This window comes from Planococcus citri, chromosome 3 (genome assembly GCF_950023065.1).
Source record: "Planococcus citri chromosome 3, ihPlaCitr1.1, whole genome shotgun sequence".
In the NCBI taxonomy this organism is placed as follows: domain Eukaryota; kingdom Metazoa; phylum Arthropoda; class Insecta; order Hemiptera; family Pseudococcidae; genus Planococcus; species Planococcus citri.
Window position 1 is genome coordinate 83,683,368 of NC_088679.1, and position 25,042 is coordinate 83,708,409.

The 25,042-nt window shown below is 40.4% G+C and overlaps 3 long non-coding RNA genes across 9 annotated transcripts; all 3 read right to left on the reverse strand.

Moving 5' to 3' along the window:
- Positions 1-203: 203 nt before the first annotated feature.
- On the reverse strand, positions 204-2,020 carry LOC135839936 (uncharacterized). The gene is made up of 2 exons (XR_010557671.1): positions 619-2,020; positions 204-387 (listed from the first exon to the last, which is right to left on the reverse strand). It is a non-coding gene; the product is annotated as an uncharacterized LOC135839936 (long non-coding RNA).
- A 12,378-nt stretch (positions 2,021-14,398) lies between these two features.
- LOC135839934 (uncharacterized) lies at positions 14,399-16,212 on the reverse strand. 7 transcript variants are annotated; one of them, XR_010557668.1, is made up of 4 exons: positions 15,831-16,212; positions 15,655-15,757; positions 15,358-15,580; positions 14,399-15,162 (listed from the first exon to the last, which is right to left on the reverse strand). It is a non-coding gene; the product is annotated as an uncharacterized LOC135839934 (long non-coding RNA). The 7 variants fall into 7 exon arrangements; XR_010557667.1 differs by having other exon boundaries at positions 15,358-15,455; positions 15,527-15,580; positions 15,655-16,212; XR_010557666.1 differs by having other exon boundaries at positions 15,358-15,757.
- A 558-nt stretch (positions 16,213-16,770) lies between these two features.
- LOC135839935 (uncharacterized) lies at positions 16,771-18,159 on the reverse strand. Its single transcript, XR_010557670.1, has 2 exons — positions 17,022-18,159; positions 16,771-16,954 (listed from the first exon to the last, which is right to left on the reverse strand). It is a non-coding gene; the product is annotated as an uncharacterized LOC135839935 (long non-coding RNA).
- Positions 18,160-25,042: the final 6,883 nt, after the last annotated feature.

Consider the following 25,042-nt stretch of genomic DNA (forward strand, 5'->3'; position numbering starts at 1 on the left):
CGTTCGTTTCACACGTTTAGTTATCACGTACTATCGTTTATTCGCAGTCAAATTGATTAATTAAGTTTCACTTACCCTCGGATTCATCGAAAAATAACTAAATTATTAAATCCGGCGTTCATCCGATGATAAATAAAACGATAATACTTTCGGTATAATAATCGAATTCATGAATTCGTCATTCGCGATCCCTTACCTTCAAATAATTTACATAATCGTATATTTCACACTCGCTGGTCAATAAAACAGATAAATATATACACAAAGCAGTCGCCGAATTCGAACTGCCATCCAATTCAGGAACACAACGCTAAAATCAGCCAATTATTCGTTCCTCCGAAGATCCAAATTTCACGATCATCATCTATTCTTATTCGTTACCTGAAACTAAATCAACGTGATCAATTAATTCATACAAATCAGTCCGCTTAACTAAATGAGACATAATTACTACCATTCGATTATGCCCATTGGTTTAATTTCCAAGATTATGATGAACTATTCAATTACACCATTCGTTTGCGATTAAATCCCTCGATCTTCGTTGAGATTAATTAATTCTATTGTTTATTAGATCATTTACGATAAGTTTACGAACTAACAACTTGATTAATTTACCTGTAAATGTACTCGCTCCGATGCTATCACGAATTCGATTCCCATTTAGCCAATAGTCCTTAAACGTTCACATTCGAAAACGCTACCAAATTCGTTCAAATTCCATTAAATTGTCTCAAAGATAACTCGAAATCCGTTCGAACGATCGCGATCTTCTATCTAAAACAAATTTCACAAAGCATCAGTTCTTCTAATTTAAACTCATCGAATTCTAAATTATTACCACTTACCGATCTTAAACGCGGACTTCATGAGTAACTTTCAAATCCAATCTCAATTTAGACGATCAACATTACGAATACGCATAGTTTCCAGATGAAACCTCCGAAAACGGTAGTTTGAATTCCTATTAAGCAATGCTTATGTCCGCTTCTCTGGTCACATGACCCCCCTACAGACTAAATAAAACTCATCGGATTTGAACGTTCTAAATAAAATTAAGGAAATATAATTTTCCACTGTTAGAAATTTTTCTCAATATTCTTATCATTTATCTTCAAGATCCCCATTCCTTTTCACAACCCAATCAAATATACGGTTAACCCAAAATTAGCCAGGAGCGCTAGTAAACTTCAAACTCCATGTAGCTACCTATTTATCAACCTACTTAATAGATTTCTTTTTATTTTTTTTAAATTCCCTATCAAACTCCCTTAATGATTATTAAATCTAGTAAGCCAATTTCAATTAATATTTCGATTAATTTTTCACCGCGATCATCTAGCAAGCAATATTCACGATTAATGTATTATACCATCACTCTAAAAATACGTTTATTTTATATTATTTTTTAAATTCCCGATCAATCTACCTCAAATGATTTTTAAATCTTGTAAACAATTTCAATTAATATATTGATTAAAATTTTTCACCGCGATCACCTAACAAGCAATTTTCACGAATTTTTTAATATTCCATTACTCTTATAAATACGTTTAGTTTTGAAGTTATCAAAGAGGACGATTATGCCACGATAACAATTATTCATTTCCAATTGTCAAACTATAAACTCTGCTTTTCTCACGCTATTTAAAATGTTAGATTGTAATCTTATTTTACTAGTAATTCTACGATATCCTCATGATATTTACGATTAAAGTCAATGTAAATAAAATCACGTACTTAGCGTACCATACAAGCTCAAATTAAAAATAAGGTTCGCTCATGTCAATTGTCAGTTACGTTAATCTAAATACCTAAGCTATATTCTGTATTACGTTCCCAATCGTTACAATATTTAATTCGTTATAAGTTTCACTCAAGTCAATTACCAATTACGTCAATCTAAATTCCTAAAGTTTATTATTATTACTTTGCATTACGTTTCCAATTGTTGTAATATTTATCTCGTTATTCACACTTATGATCAATTTGTTTATTTTAAGAATATTTTTACGATAATAACGTAAACGTTCTAATCATTAGCTTAATCCAACGATCATATTAATTTATCAATTTTTAATTTTCTATCAAGTTATTGTTACCACTATAACAATTAATTTACCAACTGTAAATTCTACTTAGTTACACTGTACATATTTATAAGATTGTCCCTGAGAGAAGTAACAACTGTTCGTTTCTTCTCACCAGGCTCTATTTTAGCATTCCTCAGACCGTTTGCGATGCTGGAAATCTGGGCGTTAGACGATGTCTCCTGCGATGTCCTGTTGTTCTGATCTCCCGGATTTCTCTGCATCATCAAACGGTTTCTTATTAAGTTTTTCCAAATGTAAAATGTAAATTTCTTCTCTTTTTCCCGTTATTGAGTAGTTATTCCTCATTGTTCATGGCCTGCCGTGGCCAGTCTCATAGATACCATTCGTGGCGCTTGTAGACCGGCTTCGGTTGGTTCATGGGCAGTGGGGAGTAATTTTTAAATTATCAGTTATAATTTAGACGTTTCTTATTATGCATTTAAATGTAGTTTGCCATTCCCCACTTAGGTTTTCCCCATTGGGGTTTTTCACCTTTGTTTTCAAGATGTAACAATTGTATATTAACATTTAGCAATGTAATTAACGATAATAGTTCGATTTATGTAGATCTGTATGTATTGATAAACCAATAGGTAGAAATGTGTACAAGATTGTATCATATTATCGAATAAACTTCCCCCACCCCCTCGTGGGGATTGGGGTACCCTTAAAAAAAAAAAAAAAAAAAAAAAAGGTTAGGTTAGGTTAGGTTAGGTTAGGTTAGGTTAGGTTAGGTTAGGTTAGGTTAGGTTAGGTTAGGTTAGGTTAGGTTAGGTTAGGTTAGGTTAGGTTAGGTTAGGTTTTTTTTTTTTTTTTTTTTTTTTTTTTTTTTGTTAAACCCCGGTCGCACTAGGCGCCGAGGGTTTATTTTAATTAAAAAGAAAAACAATCTTAATCTTAAGGCTACTAATATTACTATTTTTAATTATCCTAGATTATAGTTATACCTTCACCCCAAGATTAAGATGAGGGACGGGAAGGGGAATGGGAGGGAGAGTGAGACGGATCGTCCACCCTGACCCAGACCCCTAGGCGGTTGCCTAAGGCTCGATCTCTGCCAAGCTCCAGGAGTCGTTATTCACGCGTACCTGTCTGACAGCAGACCGGGCCCCCGACCCGTCTCTGGAGGAAGTTTGAAGGGGGAGTGATTTCGCCTAGGGGTGATCCCAACAAGTTGGGGCCCCTAGTTAAGAAGGCCGTGAGTACATGGGGATATTTGTGGGGCGGTCAGCGCACTTGCTGCTTGCTTCTCGCCGACCGCCCACATGAAAGATTGTTAAATTTCTATACTAAGATTAGGCTATTCTATACAATATTACATATCTTGAATCCAGGACTGTCTTGAATCGCGACTTCCGGATGTTTTGGTTGCTTCTTGTATTATGTTTGGGTAAAAATGTATGGGGATTTATATCAAGAGAAAGAATATATAAAAAAGAAAGAAAAAAAAAAATTTTACAATATTTACAGTTATTTATTAAGTATTTACGTTAAGTATTTTTGTTTATTGGGCCATATCTATACAAACTAAATTACATCTGAAACCCTAATTACAAACATTTACATGATACATAAATATAAGGTGGAGGGTGTCTATTTATAATTTATCGGCACCAACCACCTCTGACAAATTAAATATATAAGGTGAAAATAAAAAGTAATATAGAAACTGAAAAATAAAAACATGAAAGTAAAAAGGTATATGGGTAAATATATTTACATCTTAAATCTAGAGACTAATTCGGGATTTGGTTACTTCACATGGCACTGGCTACACTATCTTCGCGATTGGGTGCATACTCTGACTGTGATATGGGATTTCTTGAAGAACTCAATGATTGAGTGTCTTACCAGATCCCAGTTCAGCTTGTCTCTTCCGCACCCCAACCTGGGTATAGCCAGCTTTCCAATATTCAGTTCTTTACATTTTACAACTAAATTTTTAAGAGTAATTAGGAAATCTCTCTCTGTTGGTTTATGGTTGTAGCGTTCTTTTGTAACCATATATAAGACGTAGTTTTCGACTTTTTTACCGCTGAGTTTACCTGTCTTTTTGATTTCAACTATTTCCCAGACCGATGCCCCCCTGCCCTTTAGATCGTCTTTGGAGCCAAATTTACGGGTAATCTGTTTCGCGACGCCTGCGGACATTTCGAAATCCGCACTGACACAATGTGCCAGCGCGTATTCCGGGAAGCATACTAGAAGGTCTTCTTCGATTTCCTCCAGAGTGAAGACTCCGTTGGAGGTCGTTACTAACTCCCCCCAGCTTCCCCTCTGGAGTTTCTCGTTCAGTTCCTTTTCTTTCCTATCTAGCAAGATCTTGACTTCGGCTGGAGTTGACGGTGCAGCTTCCATGTACTCCTTGTATGGGAGAAGGGTGGCCACGGCCGCCGGCCCAGCTGGTCTGAAAAACCTCTCTTTGACTGCCCTAAGGACTAGGTATTGCATTGGTTCGATAAACTTGTGGTGATAGAAGAGTAGAGAGAAAGGGTGTCCCAACTGCCCACTAACTAGTAGTTGCTCCAGGGCCCTATCCACTATCCTACTGGCATCGTTTTGATGGTCAATATCGTCAAAGTATTTTCCTAATATCGATTGGGGGCTAATAGGGTTATCTGTTTTGGTTGGTTTTCGGGCATGGTCGTAGGTTTTTTGGACTGTCGTTATCCTGTGGAAGATGTCCTCCAGCTTTTCGGTGTTTTCGTGCGGTCCTTGAGGCATGTATATTTTTCCGGCAACCAGCTCCCTTGAGCCCCCGGCTTCCGCTGGATTTTCTCTGACCACCGGTCGCGAAGCATCATGCCTTTCGGCACTTATCAACACGGCGGTCGTCATGGCGCCATTGGATTCCGGGTTGGTATCTCGGTCATATTCAGAGGCCCAAGCTGCATCTTCGTATGTGCTCTGGATTCCATCTTCCGTTAGGGTCAGGTTTCCAACGTTCGGGGTATGTTGTATGGGTTTGGTAGTTGGTTGTTGTGGGGTTAACTCTCCGCTGTCGGCGTTTCCTTGGTCCACTGCGGTACTTTGTTGCTGTTCTTTCTTTTTTGTCAGCCTTAGCGCCCTCAAGGTGCTTGAGGCGCATTGAGACAAAGTTGGTTCATTGGATCTGCTTTTCTGGCTGTCGTTCTCGGGTATTGGTTGTTGATTTGTTGGTGTCGCGGGGAATAGCTGATAGTTTGGTACTGGTCCGCTTGGTATAAGGTATTTTCTATTCGCGTCGCTGGAGTTGATAAAGCTTACCAGCGGATTCACGTATTTGAAACCTATCGGGGTTGGATTGTATGTATTTTGGGATGTTGTAACATTTATTCTTGTTTCGTTGGTTTCTGTAGGGTTTATGGGGGGGTTAATTGTGGGCGCCGGATTTTGCACAGGGGTCCCTATACTCCAGGGGCCCCTGTATTCATGGAAGGTTTGATTGAGAATTTCGGGCGACGATTCGGATGACTGGAAGGAAGATGTGCTGCTTTGAAGGTCTTCCTTTCGAAAGCGCAGTCTTCTTGCGGGCTTAGGAGTCACGGTGACTTCGTTGATTGTGTTGTTTAGCCATTCGGGTCGAAGGTTTCTTTGTTCTTCCTGTTCTTCTGCCACCTCCTCGACGGACTCTTCTTCCTCTATTTCTGTTTCAGGTTCAGCGACAGATACCCCTTCTTTCCACCTCAGTTCCTCCCTGAGTCGGAACAGTTCGGCGGTGAACTGGGATATCTGCTTCATGTTTTCTTCTTCGGTGTTATAGATTTCGATATCGTAATTTCTTCTTATTCTGGTTACTTGGTTGTTTTTACACTTTTCACCAAGGTGAATAAACGTCTGCTCTCTGCCACAGAGACAGCGTTTCTCCTTGATGACGAAGAACCTTTTGAGATACGAGGAAAAGAATCCGTGCTCCGTGAGAGCTTGAGTGGTGTAGAAGTTTATGATTAGGTTGGACTCGAGTCGCTTTTGAATGTTCGGGATCCACTTATGCGTCACCCGTCCAGTCGTTTCTTCGTCCCAGCGCCTCTGCCAGATTTCAGTGATTACTTCATCCAGCTTGGCGCTTAGTTGTTTTTTAGTTAGAACATCGCCATGGTAGTTGTAAACGTTTTTGTTGTTATCCGTTGGGTGTTTGTATATCAGCGAGACCACGCCGTACAAGTTCGTGAGTGCGGCATGTGGTCTCACTTCAATGTCCAGAGTTCTTTTGATCGCTGTTTTCTTTATGGCCAGATCGAGTGGCGGCAGCCCGGCCAAAACCGAAGCAGCCGCTCCTGACACTGTAGAATATGCTGATATGATCTTCAGACAGTACAGTCTTTGGACCTTTACGAGTAGATCCTGGTTTTTCTTCAGGGTAAGACCGGTGTGATGGGCAGCAGCTCCATAGTAGAACAAGGAATTGATCAGGCCCATCGACATAATCCTGCGAGCTTCGTATCCGTAGCCGAAGGTTCTGCCGAATAGTCTGTTTATGATGTTTATCGCTTTCATCGCCTTGCTATGCATCGCTGCATAGTGGGCTACGAAGTTTAGTTGATTATCGAAAACTATGCCGAGGTACTTCATCTCATTTGACGGCCTTACCACCTGATTATTAACCAGGATCTCGATGTTTGGTACGTTTTTCCTTGTGAACACTGTGAGTTGGGTTTTCGCTTCGTTCAGCTTTAGCCCGAGGGCTTCAAGCTTCCCGATTAACTGCTTTATGGCTTTGTTCATAACTTCCTTCAAGTACTGGGTGTTTTGGCTTCTAAACACAAACAACAAATCGTCCGCAAAGGCTATTGCCTTCGCGGCTCTATATTGGTATTTCAGTATCGTGTTATACACGCATATCCAGAAGAGGGGCCCCAAGACAGAGCCTTGAGGACACCCTTTGGTGGCTGTAGTGCTGTATTTATTGTTGTTGTAGGTATAGCTGATTTCCCTGTCTACCAGGTAGTCAGCTACAATCCTTATTAGATCACCGTTTACTCCTAGTTTAGCCAAAGATTCGATGATGATATTGTGAGGGATGGAGTCGAAGGCAGCCGATACGTCAAAGCTGACCGCTGCGACGTATTCGCCTTTCTCCCATCCCTTCTCGATTTCCGTTATCATGTCGAGCAAAGCATGGTCGGTCGATAAACCCGACCTGAAACCGTACTGATTTGGAGTTAGTAGTTTGTTTGTTTCCAGGAATAAGGAGATTCTTCTATGTAGGAGCTTTTCGTATATCTTACCCATTGTCTTGAGCAGACAAATGGGTCTGTATGATTTAGCGTTGTCTGCTTCTTTACCGGGCTTCTTGAGTACTACCAGTCGTGCGTTCTTCCAGGCTGATGGGAAGTAAGCAAGGTCCATGCACGCCTGATAGACTTCTATTATCGTGTTTGGGTTGTATTTATAGATTATCTTGAACATTCTATTGTCGATCTTATCAAGACCAGGGGCTTTCCCCGGCTTGAGTTCGTTGACGATGTCCTTTAGTTCTTTTCGGGTAATTGGTTCAACGCACGTTTGATTTGGCTGCTCCAGTATCTCTGCTAGTTGTGCACCCGTATCGATCTCGTCTTCCACATCCTCTTCGAGCAGGGGAACACCGTCTTGCGGGAACATACTGTTCAGTAGAAACTGGATGTTGTCTTGTTGGTTCTTCGCTTGCGAATTTTGGAGTAGAGGGATTGAGTTGCTATTGTCTTGTAAGAGGTTCTTCACCGCATCGTACGGTTTCCCCCATGACTCTTTTTGAGTCACGAAGTTCTCCCATGCTTTGCGCTTGGCTTTAATGGTTTCGTACTTGTATTTTTTCTCTATGTTTCGAAAGGTTTCGTATATGAGGTCGTATTCCATCGTATTCTTCTGCGCTTTCGATGCAGCTTTCAGTAGATTGTTCTTTATCCGCTTCATCTTCTCTAGTTTCTCCGTCCAGTACGGAAGCTGGGACTCCTTGACGGGTATCTTTGCTTCGCTTTTGACGGCTTCTGCTAGAGATTCGACTTCTTCTATCCAGTCATCGATTCCGGCTTTGGATCTTTCTTGGAGCATTGGCAGTGGCGTGACTTTTAACGTTTCCTCAATCAATTCGTAGTCGTAGATGTGGTTCGTTTCTCCCTCCTGGACCTGATGACCCACCGTGAAGGTTATCATTTTATGATCCCTGATAGAGGAGAAATGAACTTTCCAGTCGTGTATTTGTGCAATGCAGTTGTCACTTACGACGGTATAGTCTAATATGGATTCTACCCCAGGTCGATGGAACGTTGTTTCTTCTTTGTTCATGACACACAGAGTATTGTCTGCCACGAGCTCGTCGAATAAAGTATCTCTCTCACTGGGTATGTTGTTTTTGTAGTATTGCATGAATGAGGAGTACACGTTGAAGTCACCCATTATGACTAGTTGTTTGCCTTGCATCTTCTTGACCAGCTTGCTGAGTTCGCTAATTTTTCTGTTTATTTTGGTGTTGGGGGAACAGTAGACGGAGACGTAGATATGCCCCTCCATCTCGATGGCGACCATACTGCCACCTTCCGTGTAAATCTGATTGTACTTCAGTGTGTTGCGGATCAGCAAGGCTGCCTTTCCGCTCACCAGTGAATTGTACCCTTTAGCCTTTAGACTGCCATTTTGGAGATAGGGTTCTTGTATTGCTGCTACATCTGTTTGGTTTTTCATCATGTGTTCTATCGTTCTGCGCTGATAGTCCTCGGAGCCACCCAAGTTTATCTGCACAACGTTGACTACTTGTTTAGTTTTTGGGCTATTATTATCTAAGTTGTTCTGTTTGGTCTTTGATTTTGCCTTGGTTTTATTGTCCATCTCCGTAATCGGTATTTTCCGTAATCGACTTGATATGATTTAGAAGGCATGGACACTGCTGGGAGTGTGTGGCGTGTTTAGTTTCGTACTTGTTGTTTTTATTGTTGGTATTGGCTCGGATGCAATTTACACAGTCGGTGGGGCTGTATGGTACCTCGTGCTCTAGCTTGCAATGTTTGGCGACATGGCCGTAGGAGTGGCATTTAAGGCACTTGACTGGCTGCACGCTGTTTTTGACCGGACACATGCTCCAGCCACGCTCCAAGAAGATCTTTCCGAATTTCCTGACCAGAAGTTGCCAGGTTCTAGGGGTCACGGTGCAGATAGCGAACAACCCGGAGGACGGGTCGTTATATTTATATTTCATTATCCTTACGAAATGGGCCGCTTCGCCGGTCGCGTTCAGGATAGCTTTATCGACGTCCTCCTTGACTGCGCCGTCCGGCAGACGATGCACCGCAAGTTGGGGTAATTTTTTTGTACGTTTAGCTACTGGGTCCAGTTGGCCTTGTAGTTTTTTGGCTATGGAGTCGATTTGCTCCTGGCTCTTGCAGGCGACAATGACCGCTCCGTTTGTGGTAGGTCTTACGTATTGCACTCCCATTTCGTAGGGATTGACTTTTTCTTGGAGTAACTTGACCGGGTTGTCACCCGATTTCTTCGGTTTTAGGATAATGGTGTGGTTATTGGGTTTTGGTTGCTGTTGCTGTTGGGGTTGATATATGGTTTGTCTTTGCGAAAGCTGTTGCTGGAGAGGAGGGAAATTATTCAATCCTACCGGCGCCTTCACAATTTGGGAGAAAGAGAGGGGTATTTTTTGGTTTGGCTTATTTACATCAGTTTTCGAGTTTTGGTTTTGGCTTTGGTTTTGGGGTTTGGAGGCTTTTTTCGCTACTAATGATTCAGCCAGCTTTTTGGCTTGCTTAGTCACCTCATCCTTAAGCGAGTTTGACATATTAGTCGCGATTTCTTCCATTTCATCTAAGTTTTTGTTTAGGCCTTCCCTAATACTGCCTTTTAGGTTAAGAGCTTCCAGTAGGAGGTCCCTGCATTTTTTTATACGTTTGGCAAACTTAGCCTTATATTCAGCTACTGATTCCGCCCTTGGGGGGGAGGACTTTTCACCGTTACCATCATTGTTTTGGCTGCTTTTTGGGGGTTTCTTACGATTGCCCTTATCTTTCTTATCTTTTTCGGCTTTTCGGTTACTTGAGGGTGCGTCCGAAAACTGATCTTCATCCGAAGAGTCCAAATCAGACTTCGTTTTCCTTTTTCTCGTCATTTTCTAGTCCGGATTTTATCGGAATTCAGAACGGATTGGGGTAATATTCTAGGCCTAGGCTAAAGAACAAAACCCACGGAGCGGATTTTTTAATTTGACCCTGGGGTCAGGGTCAGCAGTTTTTCCTAGTTAGCGGATCTGAATATGGGTACTTTTGCCCCTGGTTGGGCTCAAAAAATCCTAGCTAACCCTAGCGATTTTTCGCCGAAGAAAGCAGGAGAAACGAACTGCAACTTTGGGGTCAAAGGTCAAAAAACGAATTGTGGAGGGGATTATTGACGGATTTTGTCGTATAGCGGTTAGATGGCTTAGTTTCCAGAGTTAATATAGGGAAACCGTTGAAAAAAATCGAAATTTTCCCATAGGTCAAAATTTCGTATCAAGGTCAACGGTTTTTCACTTTTTTCTCCGCCGTTTATCAACCGATTTTTTTCGAACTTAGGGCCCTGGATTAGGCCTTGGCTACTGAATAGACCCACGAAGACCGAATTTTAAAAAATCCCATAGGAAAAAAGTTTGTTCTTTTGACCCTAGTTTTTGAAAATTTTCGACCAGCTGGACCTATTTTTCTTGTCGATTCTTATTTGGGCACACGAGACGAGTATGTAAACCGAGTTTCACGTAAATCGCGCCATAATTGCGGAAAACACAAATATACAGTTTTTTGAAAAATTACAACTCACCAATCTAAGTAGGTCAAACTTCAAAGTTGCTGTATTTTGGAAAGTTTACCACTTACGGCCACACGCGATATATCGTTTTATTAGTTTTATTACACACTACAAATAAACAGTTTAAAAAGTTTAAATAAAAGCACTTTAAGTTTACTTTAAGAGGTCACCTTTTTCAGAGGTCAAACTCCAAAATAGATCGCGTTTCTTAATTATCTCGAAAACTAAGGGTTTAATCAAAAATTTTCAAGACGCGAAATGTTTTTAAAAATTGATTTTCTATAAAATAGACATATAAAAAGCGACACTCGCGCACAAAAAAGTTTTACCAAAGTTCTGAAAGTTCCATGTCATCTTGCAGTAATCCAATGTCAAACTTTAAAAATTCACAGAACCCAGAGTTTTGAACTTTCACGCACTCGCGATATCACAATTTGTTCGTCTTACCGAGCACTACAAAGTTACACTTTGCACCGAACGATTAAAAGCACTTTAAGTTTACTTTGAGTGGTGTCCTTTTTTAGAGGGCATCACTCAAATACATCGCGTTTTTCAAATTACTCAAAAACTAAGCCCTTGAGAGAAAATCTCCAAGAGGCAAAAAGTTTTTAAAATTAAAATCTACACAAGTTACATGCAAAAAACACCGCGCTCACGCACCAAAATTTTCCCAAAATTGGAAAATTTCAAAGTTAAAGTACACATCAACATGGCGAAATTTGAAACTTTAATAGCACCTCGAATTCCGGCCCGATTTACGCGTACGATATCTCAAAATGCGCGGCACGTAATTGTCTATATATCCGCACAAAAAAATCGGCAGAAACTCGCGAAAAAACCGCCCAAAATTACGATTTTCGGGAGCTGCACATTTTACATGTCCGAACACGTCGACTGAGTATGTGGCACTGAGGTTAGGTTAGGTTAGGTTAGGTTAGGTTAGGTTAGGTTAGGTTCAGGTTAGGTTTGCGCCACCGTCGAGGTCGCATCTCTTTATACACGCTCCTCATAGTTTCGTTTATAATTATTTAAATTCGAATTATTTTGCGTTAAATTGTGTTTTATTCGCTTCCTTACGTTGAAACAAATCCAACGATACCAAATTCGTTATAGTTGTCTTATAATTTCGTTCAAAACACGCGATTTCGATAACATGTGACATTTCCACACCATGGCGTTCGCCATGCATCCGTTGTGTTATTCGGATAATTAATCGGACAATCTACACGATCGATTTATATGGTCATTCGATTAATATTCTCTAGATGCATTCAACAAAAAACTCCAATAAATCAAATGGATCAAAATCCACTGCAGTGCCGATATCACCCAGCAACGTGTTAGATAACGTGGTTAAAAACACGCACCTTCGAATTTCACACTTGTTAGCCAATAAAAGTAAACTCAAATTAACAAACGCCGTCTGTAAGTCACTTAATACTATTAAAGAGCTAAAACTCGAAATCGAAAATCTCCCATTCGAATGGGATTTCACACAGCTTCCATCAGAAAACCAACAAGATTACAAATCTAGACGCACTTGCGAAGGTATTCGATTAAAAGCATTCGTCGATAAATGCAAAGATAATCCAGTTTATTTGGAAGACGTTCGACAAGGTAAAATTACGTTCGATCAATCGTTGTATTCGGAAGACCAACGAAAATCCTCCTCCAACGATTCAGACTCGTCAATAAACTCCACAGTCATGAGTACAGAAAGTAACCCTGAAAATGAAGTAGCTACTAATCTCAAAAAGCAAATTCTTCAATCAGACGAATTAAAATCACTTCAACAAGACATTCGTAACGAATTATCACAAGCTTTTCAGTCGCAATCTCCGTCGAAGATGTTAGAAGATGCTAACAAGCAGCTTGCCAATAGCTTGCAAATGAATTCCGAACTCGTTGACAAAATCGATCAGCTCACAAACGTTCTCAAATCCGCCAACGAAGAAATTTCCATTCTCAAACAATCGACAGTTAGTACTCACGATTATAATACTCTTCACGATGAACTAAAAGCTACTCAGCTCGCTCTTTCTCAAAAAGATACTGTACTTCGCTCATTATCCGACGAACTTAAAGCTGTTCAACAAGGTATCGAAGAAAAAGACGAATTAATTAAAACCCTCAAATCTACTCAAACTCCACTCATCGATCCGTCATCATTTAACCTAACAATCGATAAACTCACATCCGTAATCGTGAAAACAATCGACAAAGCTATCGACAAACGTTTACCAGACTGCGTCGCTGATGCAGCCCGAGCAGCATTCGAATATCAAGAACTCGCTCGACAAGAAGAAGAAGAAGAGGCACTCTCCGAAAATCCTCATCATCATACTAATCGTGTTAATTCGATGCCCAATGGGTTAGATAAATTTCAATCTCAACAACACAACGCTCGATATCCGAGTAAAGATCGTCCGTCTACAAACCAATATACTCGGCAATATTCACGTAATACCAATTCAAATAAATCTACGTTCGCTGCGCTCGTTATACCCAACGATAATATTGAAATCTCCGAAAACGACAAGAGAACGTTCGTTTCTCAAACGCTAAATAATCATACCGAAGCGAAACAGTTTAACATCACCGGAACGATTCCTTTCCCATCCGGAGCAATGCTGGTTAAATTCAGTAAAGAAAACGATCTTCAACAGTTCTCAAACGTTATCTCGAGTATCGCCGAGCTGAAAATTAAACCCAAAAACGATGTAGATACCCAGTTTAGAATACATTCAGTTCCAAACGATGTCACCTCTTCTCAACTTTCGACCGATATACAACTACAGATGAATTTTACACCTCTCTCGATAAAATTTATCAAATACCGAAACGCAGACGCTAACGGCCAAATGGCAATTGTCAGTTGCACTAAACAACAGCTCCGTACAGCTCGAAGATTTAAATCACTCAACATTAAATATGATCATTACGACATCGATACGCGATTGAGAGTTCCCAGATGCGAAAATTGCCAGCTCCTCGGGCATGTTATTAAACACTGCCATAACGCTCCTTCATCTAAAGAAGAAATTAGATCTCTCAAATACTGTGCAGATTGTTCCTCGTTCAACAATACACTACGAACTGCTAAACTACCTTTGAATCGTCTCCGTTCTACACGACATCTCACCGGCGATAACCAGTGTCCAACATACCGTTATTACTTCAACAAACTATCTAATGATTTATATTCGACATAAGTAAGCTCGTATATTTTACCTTATTTACTGTTCTATAATCAACGATTGAGATTTGGGTCTTCGGATCACGTACGTAAGCCCAATCTAATCGCTTTTCACGGTAAAAATACTCGTTAATCTAACGATTCGTAATTTATATCCTAAAACTGTTACCCTTTTACCACATTTGTCAAATCATAATATGAGCACCTCCCAGACGATAGAAATTCACCCAACTCGTTCGATAGCCAAGTATTTCAAATAAGTAAGAAAGCGTTCGTCTAAGCATTCGCAATCCACTTTCAATTATTCATCGTTTGGGTAAACAATTTGATTTCAAACGTTCGTCCCAATTCATACTAATCATTTGCGAAATAAGCAAACAACGATAGACTTCGTATATTTAGTCCCTACAAATAAATAGAACTAGACATCGTTTAAACATTAGAATATCCCATGTTAAATCGATCTTATTACTCACCATTCGACTCAGTAGCTAATTTTTCAAATCGTGATTATTAAATTACCGTATTCTTTCGGCTTCAAATTACTTATTACTCCTCAATCGATGATAATCGTGTTTAAATGCCACTAAATTATCCACCATCAACCTAAAACGATTAAATAACATTAGACATCGTTTATTTAGTCCCTACACCGAAATTATCGATCAGATCAACGATCATTCTAAATAACGTTACGTTCGCGATATCACTATAATCACTAGCAAATGGTTTCTAAAGCTCATTCTAAATTACTCAAATTTACCTAGCTCGCGATCTCTAACCTGGAATAACCACCAAGATTTAATTAGATTGATTCGATTAAAGATATAATTGTAATCAACGATCAGCTCAAAATCATCTTCACATAAATTCCATTTACTTACTAAATCGTTCGATTCTACGTCCTGATTTGCCATTAATAAAATCATCCGATGCGATGCGCTCGTATGCTTATAGAAGAGCAAGACTTCGTTTATTTAGTCCTTACACCAACATTACTACAAATTCGTTCGTTAACTTTCGTGATTTGCTAATTAAATTAAAATCGTCCATTGTGATGAGCTCGTACGTTAATAGCTTCTTCGAAGTTTCAAATTTCGCGATCATCATCTATCCTTATTCGTTTACCTGAAACTAAATCACAATGCGATCAATTAATTTATTCAATTCGTTCGATTAACTAAATGAGGCATAATTACTTCCATTCAACTATAACCATCGGTTGTAATTTCGAAGATTACAACGAATTATACGATCACACTATTCGATTACGATTAAATTACTTGTTCTTGTTAAGATTAATTAATATTCGTTTATTAGTTTACTCACGATAAAGTTTCATCTTGATTCGCATTTAACTTCCTGATAAGCTTTCGAAAACATCCATAATCATATCATTCGTCGTTCGATTCATCCATTCGTACACCCTAAACAAAATTACAGCTGATTAATTAACAAGTCAATTGTTTTGATAACTACCGAGACATATTACTATTACTTCGATCCCATTCCTCAGTAGTATTTTGAAGATTAACCACAAACTACTCGAAGCCTATTAAATTATTCACGATTAGCTCAATTCGATTGAATTCAAATTAATCAAACAAATTAATCAAACCAACTTACCTAATAATAATTACAGTCGATTTTCCAGCCAACAACAACGTTGAATGTTATTTAGTCGTTTCCCATTAGTTTCTAATATCAATCTAATTCACGAGTTGAATATCTGAAACAATATTTCACAAAGCATCAATTCTTGTAAATTTAAGTACATCGAATTCTAAATTAACACCACTTACCGATCTTAAAAGTCGCGATTTCCTGATTAACTTTCATACCCAATCCCAGTTTAGATGATCAACATTACGTATCGGCATAAGTTCTAGATGAAAATCTCCGAATACGGCAGTCCGAATTTCCATTAAGCACCGCTTTCTCTTCGAAATTACTCCTCTTTATGATCTACTACGAAGTTAACAAGCAATTAAAACCTTGCAAAATTTAACCATAATTATACGAATACATATTCGATTCTCTAATGGTCACATGACCCCCCCCTTAGGTAAATTTAAAACTCTCCGTTTTTATACGTTTCTATTAATTTTATAAATATTTCCTCTGTTATGAAATTATATCGCTCATTAATCTGTTTACTAAATTATCACCAAAAGCCTATTAGCTAAATAGAACCTACCTGGTTCGAAAATTTAATTTTTCAGTTCACATCGAATCCGCTATTATTATTTACCCACTAGTCAAATTGCAATATAGTTCGTTTTATAGAACGCTATATTTACTTACCAATTCACGTTTAAAATCCTCTAAATTGGTTTCGACATACTAAATTAATCGTTCGTAACGTTCGTTTCGTCTCTATTTACTCACCAAATTAGTTCTAAATTATTCAAATTAGCATTATCCTTCTCAGTTAATAAATTAATCGTTCGTTTCTACTCCACCCAACTAAATTCACAACTTATTCATTTTTACCCTTGATTCGATAAGACTTTTCAAACAGTATCAATTTGTTTAAAATCGTTCGTTTCACACGTTTAGTTATCACGTACTATCGTTTATTCGCAGTCAAATTGATTAATTAAGTTTCACTTACCCTCGGATTCATCGAAAAATAACTAAATTATTAAATCCGGCGTTCATCCGATGATAAATAAAACGATAATACTTTCGGTATAATAATCGAATTCATGAATTCGTCATTCGCGATCCCTTACCTTCAAATAATTTACATAATCGTATATTTCACACTCGCTGGTCAATAAAACAGATAAATATATACACAAAGCAGTCGCCGAATTCGAACTGCCATCCAATTCAGGAACACAACGCTAAAATCAGCCAATTATTCGTTCCTCCGAAGATCCAAATTTCACGATCATCATCTATTCTTATTCGTTACCTGAAACTAAATCAACGTGATCAATTAATTCATACAAATCAGTCCGCTTAACTAAATGAGACATAACTACTACCATTCGATTATGCCCATTGGTTTAATTTCCAAGATTATGATGAACTATTCGATTACACCATTCGTTTGCGATTAAATCCCTCGATCTTCGTTGAGATTAATTAATTCTATTGTTTATTAGATCATTTACGATAAGTTTACGAACTAACAACTTGATTAATTTACCTGTAAATGTACTCGCTCCGATGCTATCACGAATTCGATTCCCATTTAGCCAATAGTCCTTAAACGTTCACATTCGAAAACGCTACCAAATTCGTTCAAATTCCATTAAATTGTCTCAAAGATAACTCGAAATCCGTTCGAACGATCGCGATCTTCTACCTAAAACAAATTTCACAAAGCATCAGTTCTTCTAATTTAAACTCATCGAATTCTAAATTATTACCACTTACCGATCTTAAACGCGGACTTCATGAGTAACTTTCAAATCCAATCTCAATTTAGACGATCAACATTACGAATACGCATAGTTTCCAGATGAAACCTCCGAAAACGGTAGTTTGAATTCCTATTAAGCAATGCTTATGTCCGCTTCTCTGGTCACATGACCCCCCTACAGACTAAATAAAACTCATCGGATTTGAACGTTCTAAATAAAATTAAGGAAATATAATTTTCCACTGTTAGAAATTTTTCTCAATATTCTTATCATTTATCTTCAAGATCCCCATTCCTTTTCACAACCCAATCAAATATACGGTTAACCCAAAATTAGCCAGGAGCGCTAGTAAACTTCAAACTCCATGTAGCTACCTATTTATCAACCTACTTAATAGATTTCTTTTTTATTTTTTTAAATTCCCTATCAAACTCCCTTAATGATTATTAAATCTAGTAAGCCAATTTCAATTAATATTTCGATTAATTTTTCACCGCGATCATCTAGCAAGCAATATTCACGATTAATGTATTATACCATCACTCTAAAAATACGTTTATTTTATATTATTTTTTAAATTCCCGATCAATCTACCTCAAATGATTTTTAAATCTTGTAAACAATTTCAATTAATATATTGATTAAAATTTTTCACCGCGATCACCTAACAAGCAATTTTCACGAATTTTTTTAATATTCCATTACTCTTATAAATACGTTTAGTTTTGAAGTTATCAAAGAGGACGATTATGCCACGATAACAATTATTCATTTCCAATTGTCAAACTATAAACTCTGCTTTTCTCACGCTATTTAAAATGTTAGATTGTAATCTTATTTTACTAGTAATTCTACGATATCCTCATGATATTTACGATTAAAGTCAATGTAAATAAAATCACGTACTTAGCGTACCATACAAGCTGAAATTAAAAATAAGGTTCGCTCATGTCAATTGTCAGTTACGTTAATCTAAATACCTAAGCTATATTCTGTATTACGTTCCCAATCGTTACAATATTTAATTCGTTATAAGTTTCACTCAAGTCAATTACCAATTACGTCAATCTAAATTCCTAAAGTTTATTATTATTACTTTGCATTACGTTTCCAATTGTTGTAATATTTATCTCGTTATTCACACTTATGATCAATTTGTTTATTTTAAGAATATTTTTACGATAATAACGTAAACGTTCTAATCATTAGCTTAATCCAACGATCAAATTAATTTATCAATTTTTAATTTTCGATCAAGTTATTGTTACCACATATAAATTAATTTACCAACTGTAAATTCTACTTAGTTACACTGTACATATTTATAAGATTGTCCCTGAGAGAAGTAACAACTGTTCGTTTCTTCTCACCAGGCTCTATTTTAGCATTCCTCAGACCGTTTGCGATGCTGGAAATCTGGGCGTTAGACGATGTCTCCTGCGATGTCCTGTTGTTCTGATCTCCCGGATTTCTCTGCATCATTAAACGGTTTCTTATTAAGTTTTTCCAAATGTAAAATGTAAATTTCTTCTCTTTTTCCCGTTATTGAGTAGTTATTCCTCATTGTTCATGGCCTGCCGTGGCCAGTCTCATAGATACCATTCGTGGCGCTTGTAGACTGGCTTCGGTTGGTTCATGGGCAGTGGGGAGTAATTTTTAAATTATCAGTTATAATTTAGACGTTTGTTATTATGCATTTAAATGTAGTTTGCCATTCCCCACTTAGGTTTTCCCCATTGGGGTTTTTCACCTTTGTTTTCAAGATGTAACAATTGTATATTAACATTTAGCAATGTAATTAACGATAATAGTTCGATTTATGTAGATCTGTATGTATTGATAAACCAATAGGTAGAAATGTGTACAAGATTGTATCATATTATCGAATAAACTTCCCCCACCCCCTCGTGGGGATTGGGGTACCCTTAAAAAAAAAAAAAAAAAAAAAAAAGGTTAGGTTAGGTTAGGTTAGGTTAGGTTAGGTTAGGTTAGGTTCCCGGCGGGGGGGCCGGGGGAGGGGGCCGAGACCCCAGGCTGGCGAACTTTCGGGTTACGCAAGGCTTGGCTGTACTTGGTTCGCTTCCTTGGCCTCTTCGGGCCCTTGTCAGGGAACCGGGCGCGATCCCCAGGTTGCGGATAGGGGGCCACAGGTTAATAAATCCTGTGGTGTGCTGTAATGCACCGCGGACAAGACCCAACAACACTCTATCGTTGTTGGCCTTTAGTCTATCCTTTCTTCAATTACCTTTATCATTCCTTCCTTTGTTTTAGTGGTAGTCATACGGTGTGTTCAGAGTGAGGCGCATAATAAGGGAACACGGTTACGACCCTATTACCTTTCCGAAGGAGGAGACCGATTCCGGGTCAACCTGTAATGGGATGGCTCTGAACGGTGTGCCTTGTTTGGTATGCGCTGTGTCTGGACAATACTAGTGTGTCTACATTCCTTTCTTCATTCCTTTCCCTTCCGGGCAGCGGGCCCATTCCCTCCGACCTCTGGGCTGTTCAGGGTTACGCATCGTCAAGCCAATGCGTCAGTTGACGGGTTACGTAACGTCTTGAAAAAGCGTTCACGTCCGTCTTCGGGTTTCGCATTGTTTGCCGTTCGCGTCCTGTTCTGGCTGCTGATCTGCAACAGAGGATGGATGTGGTTTGGGACTCGTCGCTGTCCAAGGCGCCCTCAGGCGGCCAGTGTGGAGTTCGATGTCTGGCGGTGGCCGGTAACCACCCAGGCGGCGTCCTGTGATCCCAGTCATGGCATCGTTTTTCTGCTCTGGTTCGTCTGTTGGTGTAACAGTTGTGGGTGCTCCTTAAACCCTCCCCCATCCGGGCCTACCGAGGGACCTGGGTGCACGGCTAGTACGTGTGGCTGTGGGTTATGCAGCCAATTGGGACCCTGCGGATACCTCCCGACCTCCGCAGTATATAGGGGCTTATGGCTACGCGTGCGCTCTGGCCATAAGCAGACCCCAAAACGCCGGTACTCGTGGGACAACCATGAAAGATTCTACTTCTACTTCGCAACGAAACGATTCTAACAACCGAAATACGACGACCAACGACGATTCATCATCGACACCGATATCTTCGAGATCGAGATCTACGCAACGAACCACAACCGATACACCGATTCCGATACACCGCTCCCGATCTTCACCAGGGGCAGTCATCGATCCTGGCGAATTCAGCACCTCTACCAAAACCGACGTACCGACTCTTAGCAGTCTCAAAGCGATAAAATCCAAATTAACTGCGGCCGCCAAGTCACAGATTAAAGCTATGGAAGAGCTTAACCTCGAACTCACGGACTTACCATTCAAAGTAAATTTTTTTCAAACCCCCAAAGAGACTCAGGGCGAGTTCAAATCACGACGTACTCGTGAAGGCGTCCGTTGGGGTTATTTCGTTCAGCGGTGCCAAGAAGACCCTGATTATCTTCTACAAGCACAGCGCGGTCAACTGATGATGGAAGCTGATCCCGTTGATGATGATACCGACTATTCTTCAATCAGAGATAGATTCGCCCACAACAGCCACTCTGACTCATCCAGCTCAGACGGCAAAGAAGTCGATAACGCATCACGCCTCAACCTTTCGGAAGAAGATCTTAATACCTCCAATAATCTAACGCTGGTTAACCCCGATTCTCCAGCAGCTCGCTCACTCCTCACTCCTCCCTCTCATCCTTTTCCTGCTCCTCCTCCTCCTTCTTCGACAACTACTATAGCTTTCACATCTAACTCCGAAGCACAAACCTCCTCACCACTTCCTGAAAGCGACAACATCGACGACATGTTCCTCAAAACTCTTGATCAATTAAACAAACTCCAATCATCGAGAACTGCATCACCCGCTTCGATGAAAATAACCAACTCACCATTGTCTTCTGCTGACACCCCAACAATCACAGTTCCTGTCGATGTTCATCCTGTACCGTCACCAGTTGCAGCAGTTACTATAACCAGCTCCACCATAACCACCCAATCGATCACCTCGCCCATCACCACTACTGCAGCATCAACTCCTGCTACAGCTGTAACGCAACTAACAGCGCAGCAACTAGAAGAATTAAATCGTATTACTGTCGAGTCCGAAGAATTTATCGATAGTCCAGAGGTTATTCAACTTAAAACACAGGTCGCCGAATTGACTTCGAAACTTCGACTAGCTGAAATCAATCTCCAACAGGAGCGTTCTGAGCTGTTAAGATGGAGAAACGCAGCCACGTTACAAGATACCCAGATCAAAGAACTCGGAAAACAACTGCAAGACCTACGTAGTAGAATCAACCCCTCTACTGAGGAAGAATTATTGGCCAAGCTTACCTCCAAGATCGATGAAACTGTTACAGCGGCATTGCAAAAGATATTCCCGGGTTCGATATCCAAGAAACAGTCGTCCAAATTTCAGAGTAAACCAACGACCGGAACATCAGCGGTTAATACAAACACCAACTCCGTTCCTGCGTCTAACGATATCAACACCGAGAATGTTAACTCAAACAACCTTTCTTATGCGTCCGCTCTCGCAAGCAGCTCGAATATGGGACCACCTAAATCCGTACCACCTTCCAATCAGAGGCGAAATCGCAGGCGAACACGAGCGCTACGCCGAATCGAAGCCCGCGAGAAGGAAGATCGCGAAGCCCAGAATCAGCAACAGACTAGGCAAGACCCGTCACCTTCGCAGGTTCAACAACAACCACGACCTAAATCTCGATTACCATCTGACAACAACGTCCTCGTCGTTCCTGATAAAAACGGTAAAACTTCAGTCACCGACATTCTCCGACAAAACGTCGACCCCAGAAAGCTGAATCTTGGCGCTACAATACGATTTCCTTCAGGGGCGGCACTTATCAAATGCCCGGATAAGAACACCGCACAGAAATTCACCGATGCTGTTAATTCTTTACCCGGCTTATGTACCAAAACTTCATCGAGTCGCTGTCCGGAAGTACGCATACATAATGTACCCAGCGACACAACCGAGGATCAAATTATCTTCGACGTCAGTCGTTCCTGGGGAGAACCTCCACTCGACGTGAAGTTCATCAAATATAAAGATACCCGAAAAGCCAATCTCGTCATCGCCTTCGTCAAACTAGACTACGAAACCTACTTGGAGTCGACCTACCACTCTACTATTAAGATAGGTTATGATCGCTGCCCTGTCAACAGCAACATACAGGTTGTCAGATGCGGCGATTGCGGCATATCCGGCCATCCAACGAAATTCTGCCGATTTAAAAATCTAGTCCCAACCGATATTCCAGCTACAGAGTGTAAAGATTGCCACTTCCACAACGCTGAGATCAAACGCTGCAAGCTTCCTCGCTACCGATTAGTTACAGCTACGGATCACACTACCGGGCAATACTGCTGTCCTATTCTCAACAAGCATATCCAAAAGATCGAAGGCCAGTACCAATTGTTTAAGATCCCAGCTACTACGGATGGAGGATCCGTCACACAAGAAAATAATGGCCAGTAAACTTTCTGTTCTACAATTCAACGCCAATCACGATGCCACGAGTACCTCTTTGCTACACGCAACCGCAATACAAAATAAGGTGGATATTATATTTCTTTCGGATCCATACCTTTACAACAACACACTCTCGTTCAGCGGGTGGAATATCATCCTGAAAAACCGTACCGCTCTACTGATCAATCACAAACTGCCATTCTCGACCCTGAAAACTCGTAGCAATGATATTGTCGCTGCAACCGTGCTGGGCGCTCTATTCGTTTCAGCATACGTACCTCCTATCCGTACACCGCCACTAGCTGCCAACCTAATCCCAGTTATTGATGAGCTGACTTTCATGACCTCCAGCTTCGATGGTCCAACAGTGGTAGGTGGGGATTTCAACGCTTACTCGTCCAGAAATTCCACCCACGCTACTAACGAACGTGGCGCAGTCCTGGAGGACTTTATCGATGTTTCAAATTACCGGTTATTCAATGATTATTCGCCAACTCGATACTGGATATACGAAAATAAACCATTCAACTCCGCTCCGGATTTCACATTTGGAGACGCAGAAGTCACAGATTGGTCTGTAATCCCTGACGACTATTTATCCGATCACAGACTAATTAAATTCAACATCGTCGTCCCCTTGCTTGGCAAAGCCGAACAGACAAGATGGAAAATAGATCACGACTTACTTATGGAGCTGCTAGATTCCACTGACATTCTTCCTTTACCCGACAACGCTTCGACCGATGAGATCGATAAGTATTGCGAATATTTATCATCCGCCTTGTCTGAACTCGTCCGTCAATCCTCGACACAACTTCCCACCGGTCCAGTGGTGCCCTGGTGGACACCCGAACTCGCTGAAATCAAACGGGTCTACCGACGTATCGACAGATATTGTCACAAGAAAAATAACTCAGCTATCGAACAGGCGGTTTTCAACAAAATCAAGTCATCGTTCAGACGTTTTTACAGACGAGTAATTGCTGAGGAAAAACTAATCGCCTGGCGGAAATTTATCGATAATAAAAAAGCATGGGGCCTAGCTTACCGAAAGTTAGTGAAGAACAAATCTCGACAATCCGCTATCTCTGCGGAAGTTTTGAAGAAAAAGGCAGAACTATTATCAGATAAGTTCCCTGACGATCCCAAACCAGACGAAATCCGTAACACTCCAATTTTAGGCACTTTGGGTCCGCCTCCGTTGATTACCGAAGAAGCTGTCTCAGCAGTACTTAAAGTGTCTAATAATCGCAGTGCACCCGGCCCCGATGGCCTGGGTTATAAATCCATTAAAGCACTCAACTTATCCAAACCTGAAGTTCTTCCGAAGCTTTTTAATAGCTGCGTCGCCCTCGGACATTTCCCTAAGCCGTGGAAGAACGGCAGGGTAACTTTTATTCCCAAGCCAGGAAAAAACCCTGAATCTTTCGAAGGCTACCGTCCCATTACTTTACTCTCCACAATGGGGAAAACATTTGAAAAGCTTTTAAAGAATCAGTTAGAGCTCCACCTCCAGCTACACCCCAGGCAATACGGTTTCGTGGCAGGTCGTAGTTGCGAGATGGCCATTCACGATCTTCTCGCTCGAATTGGAGAACTAAGGGAAGCCGACCAATTCAGACTGATAGCATGCATTTCTCTCGATATTCGTGGTGCATTCGATCATGCACGCTGGACCGATATCATCAAAGCGCTGAACTGCCGTCTGATACCACACTATCTTATCGCCGTGCTATCATCATACTTCGCAGATAGAGAAATTGAATTTGAGGGAATCCGAAAATTTATTTCACGCGGCTGTCCCCAAGGCTCAAGTATCGGTCCTACCATGTGGGACGTGGACTTCGACGATATTATGTCCGTAATCGTGGAGTCTTACGCCGACACTTTTTGCTATGCAGACGACACGATGGTGGTGGTCGCAGCCCACACCCCATCTGAACTCCGCAGACGAGCTAAAGAAGTCACAGATCGCATAATCGAATTTTTGTCTACACGCAGCTTATGTCTCAATGTCAACAAAACCGAGTACATCATTCACGATTACGGCAGGAAAAGTACGAAAACCTGTTATCCAATCAAACCTTTGATCATTGGAGACATTAAAATTCAACCATCCAGCTCGATTAAATATCTCGGAGTTTACATCGATT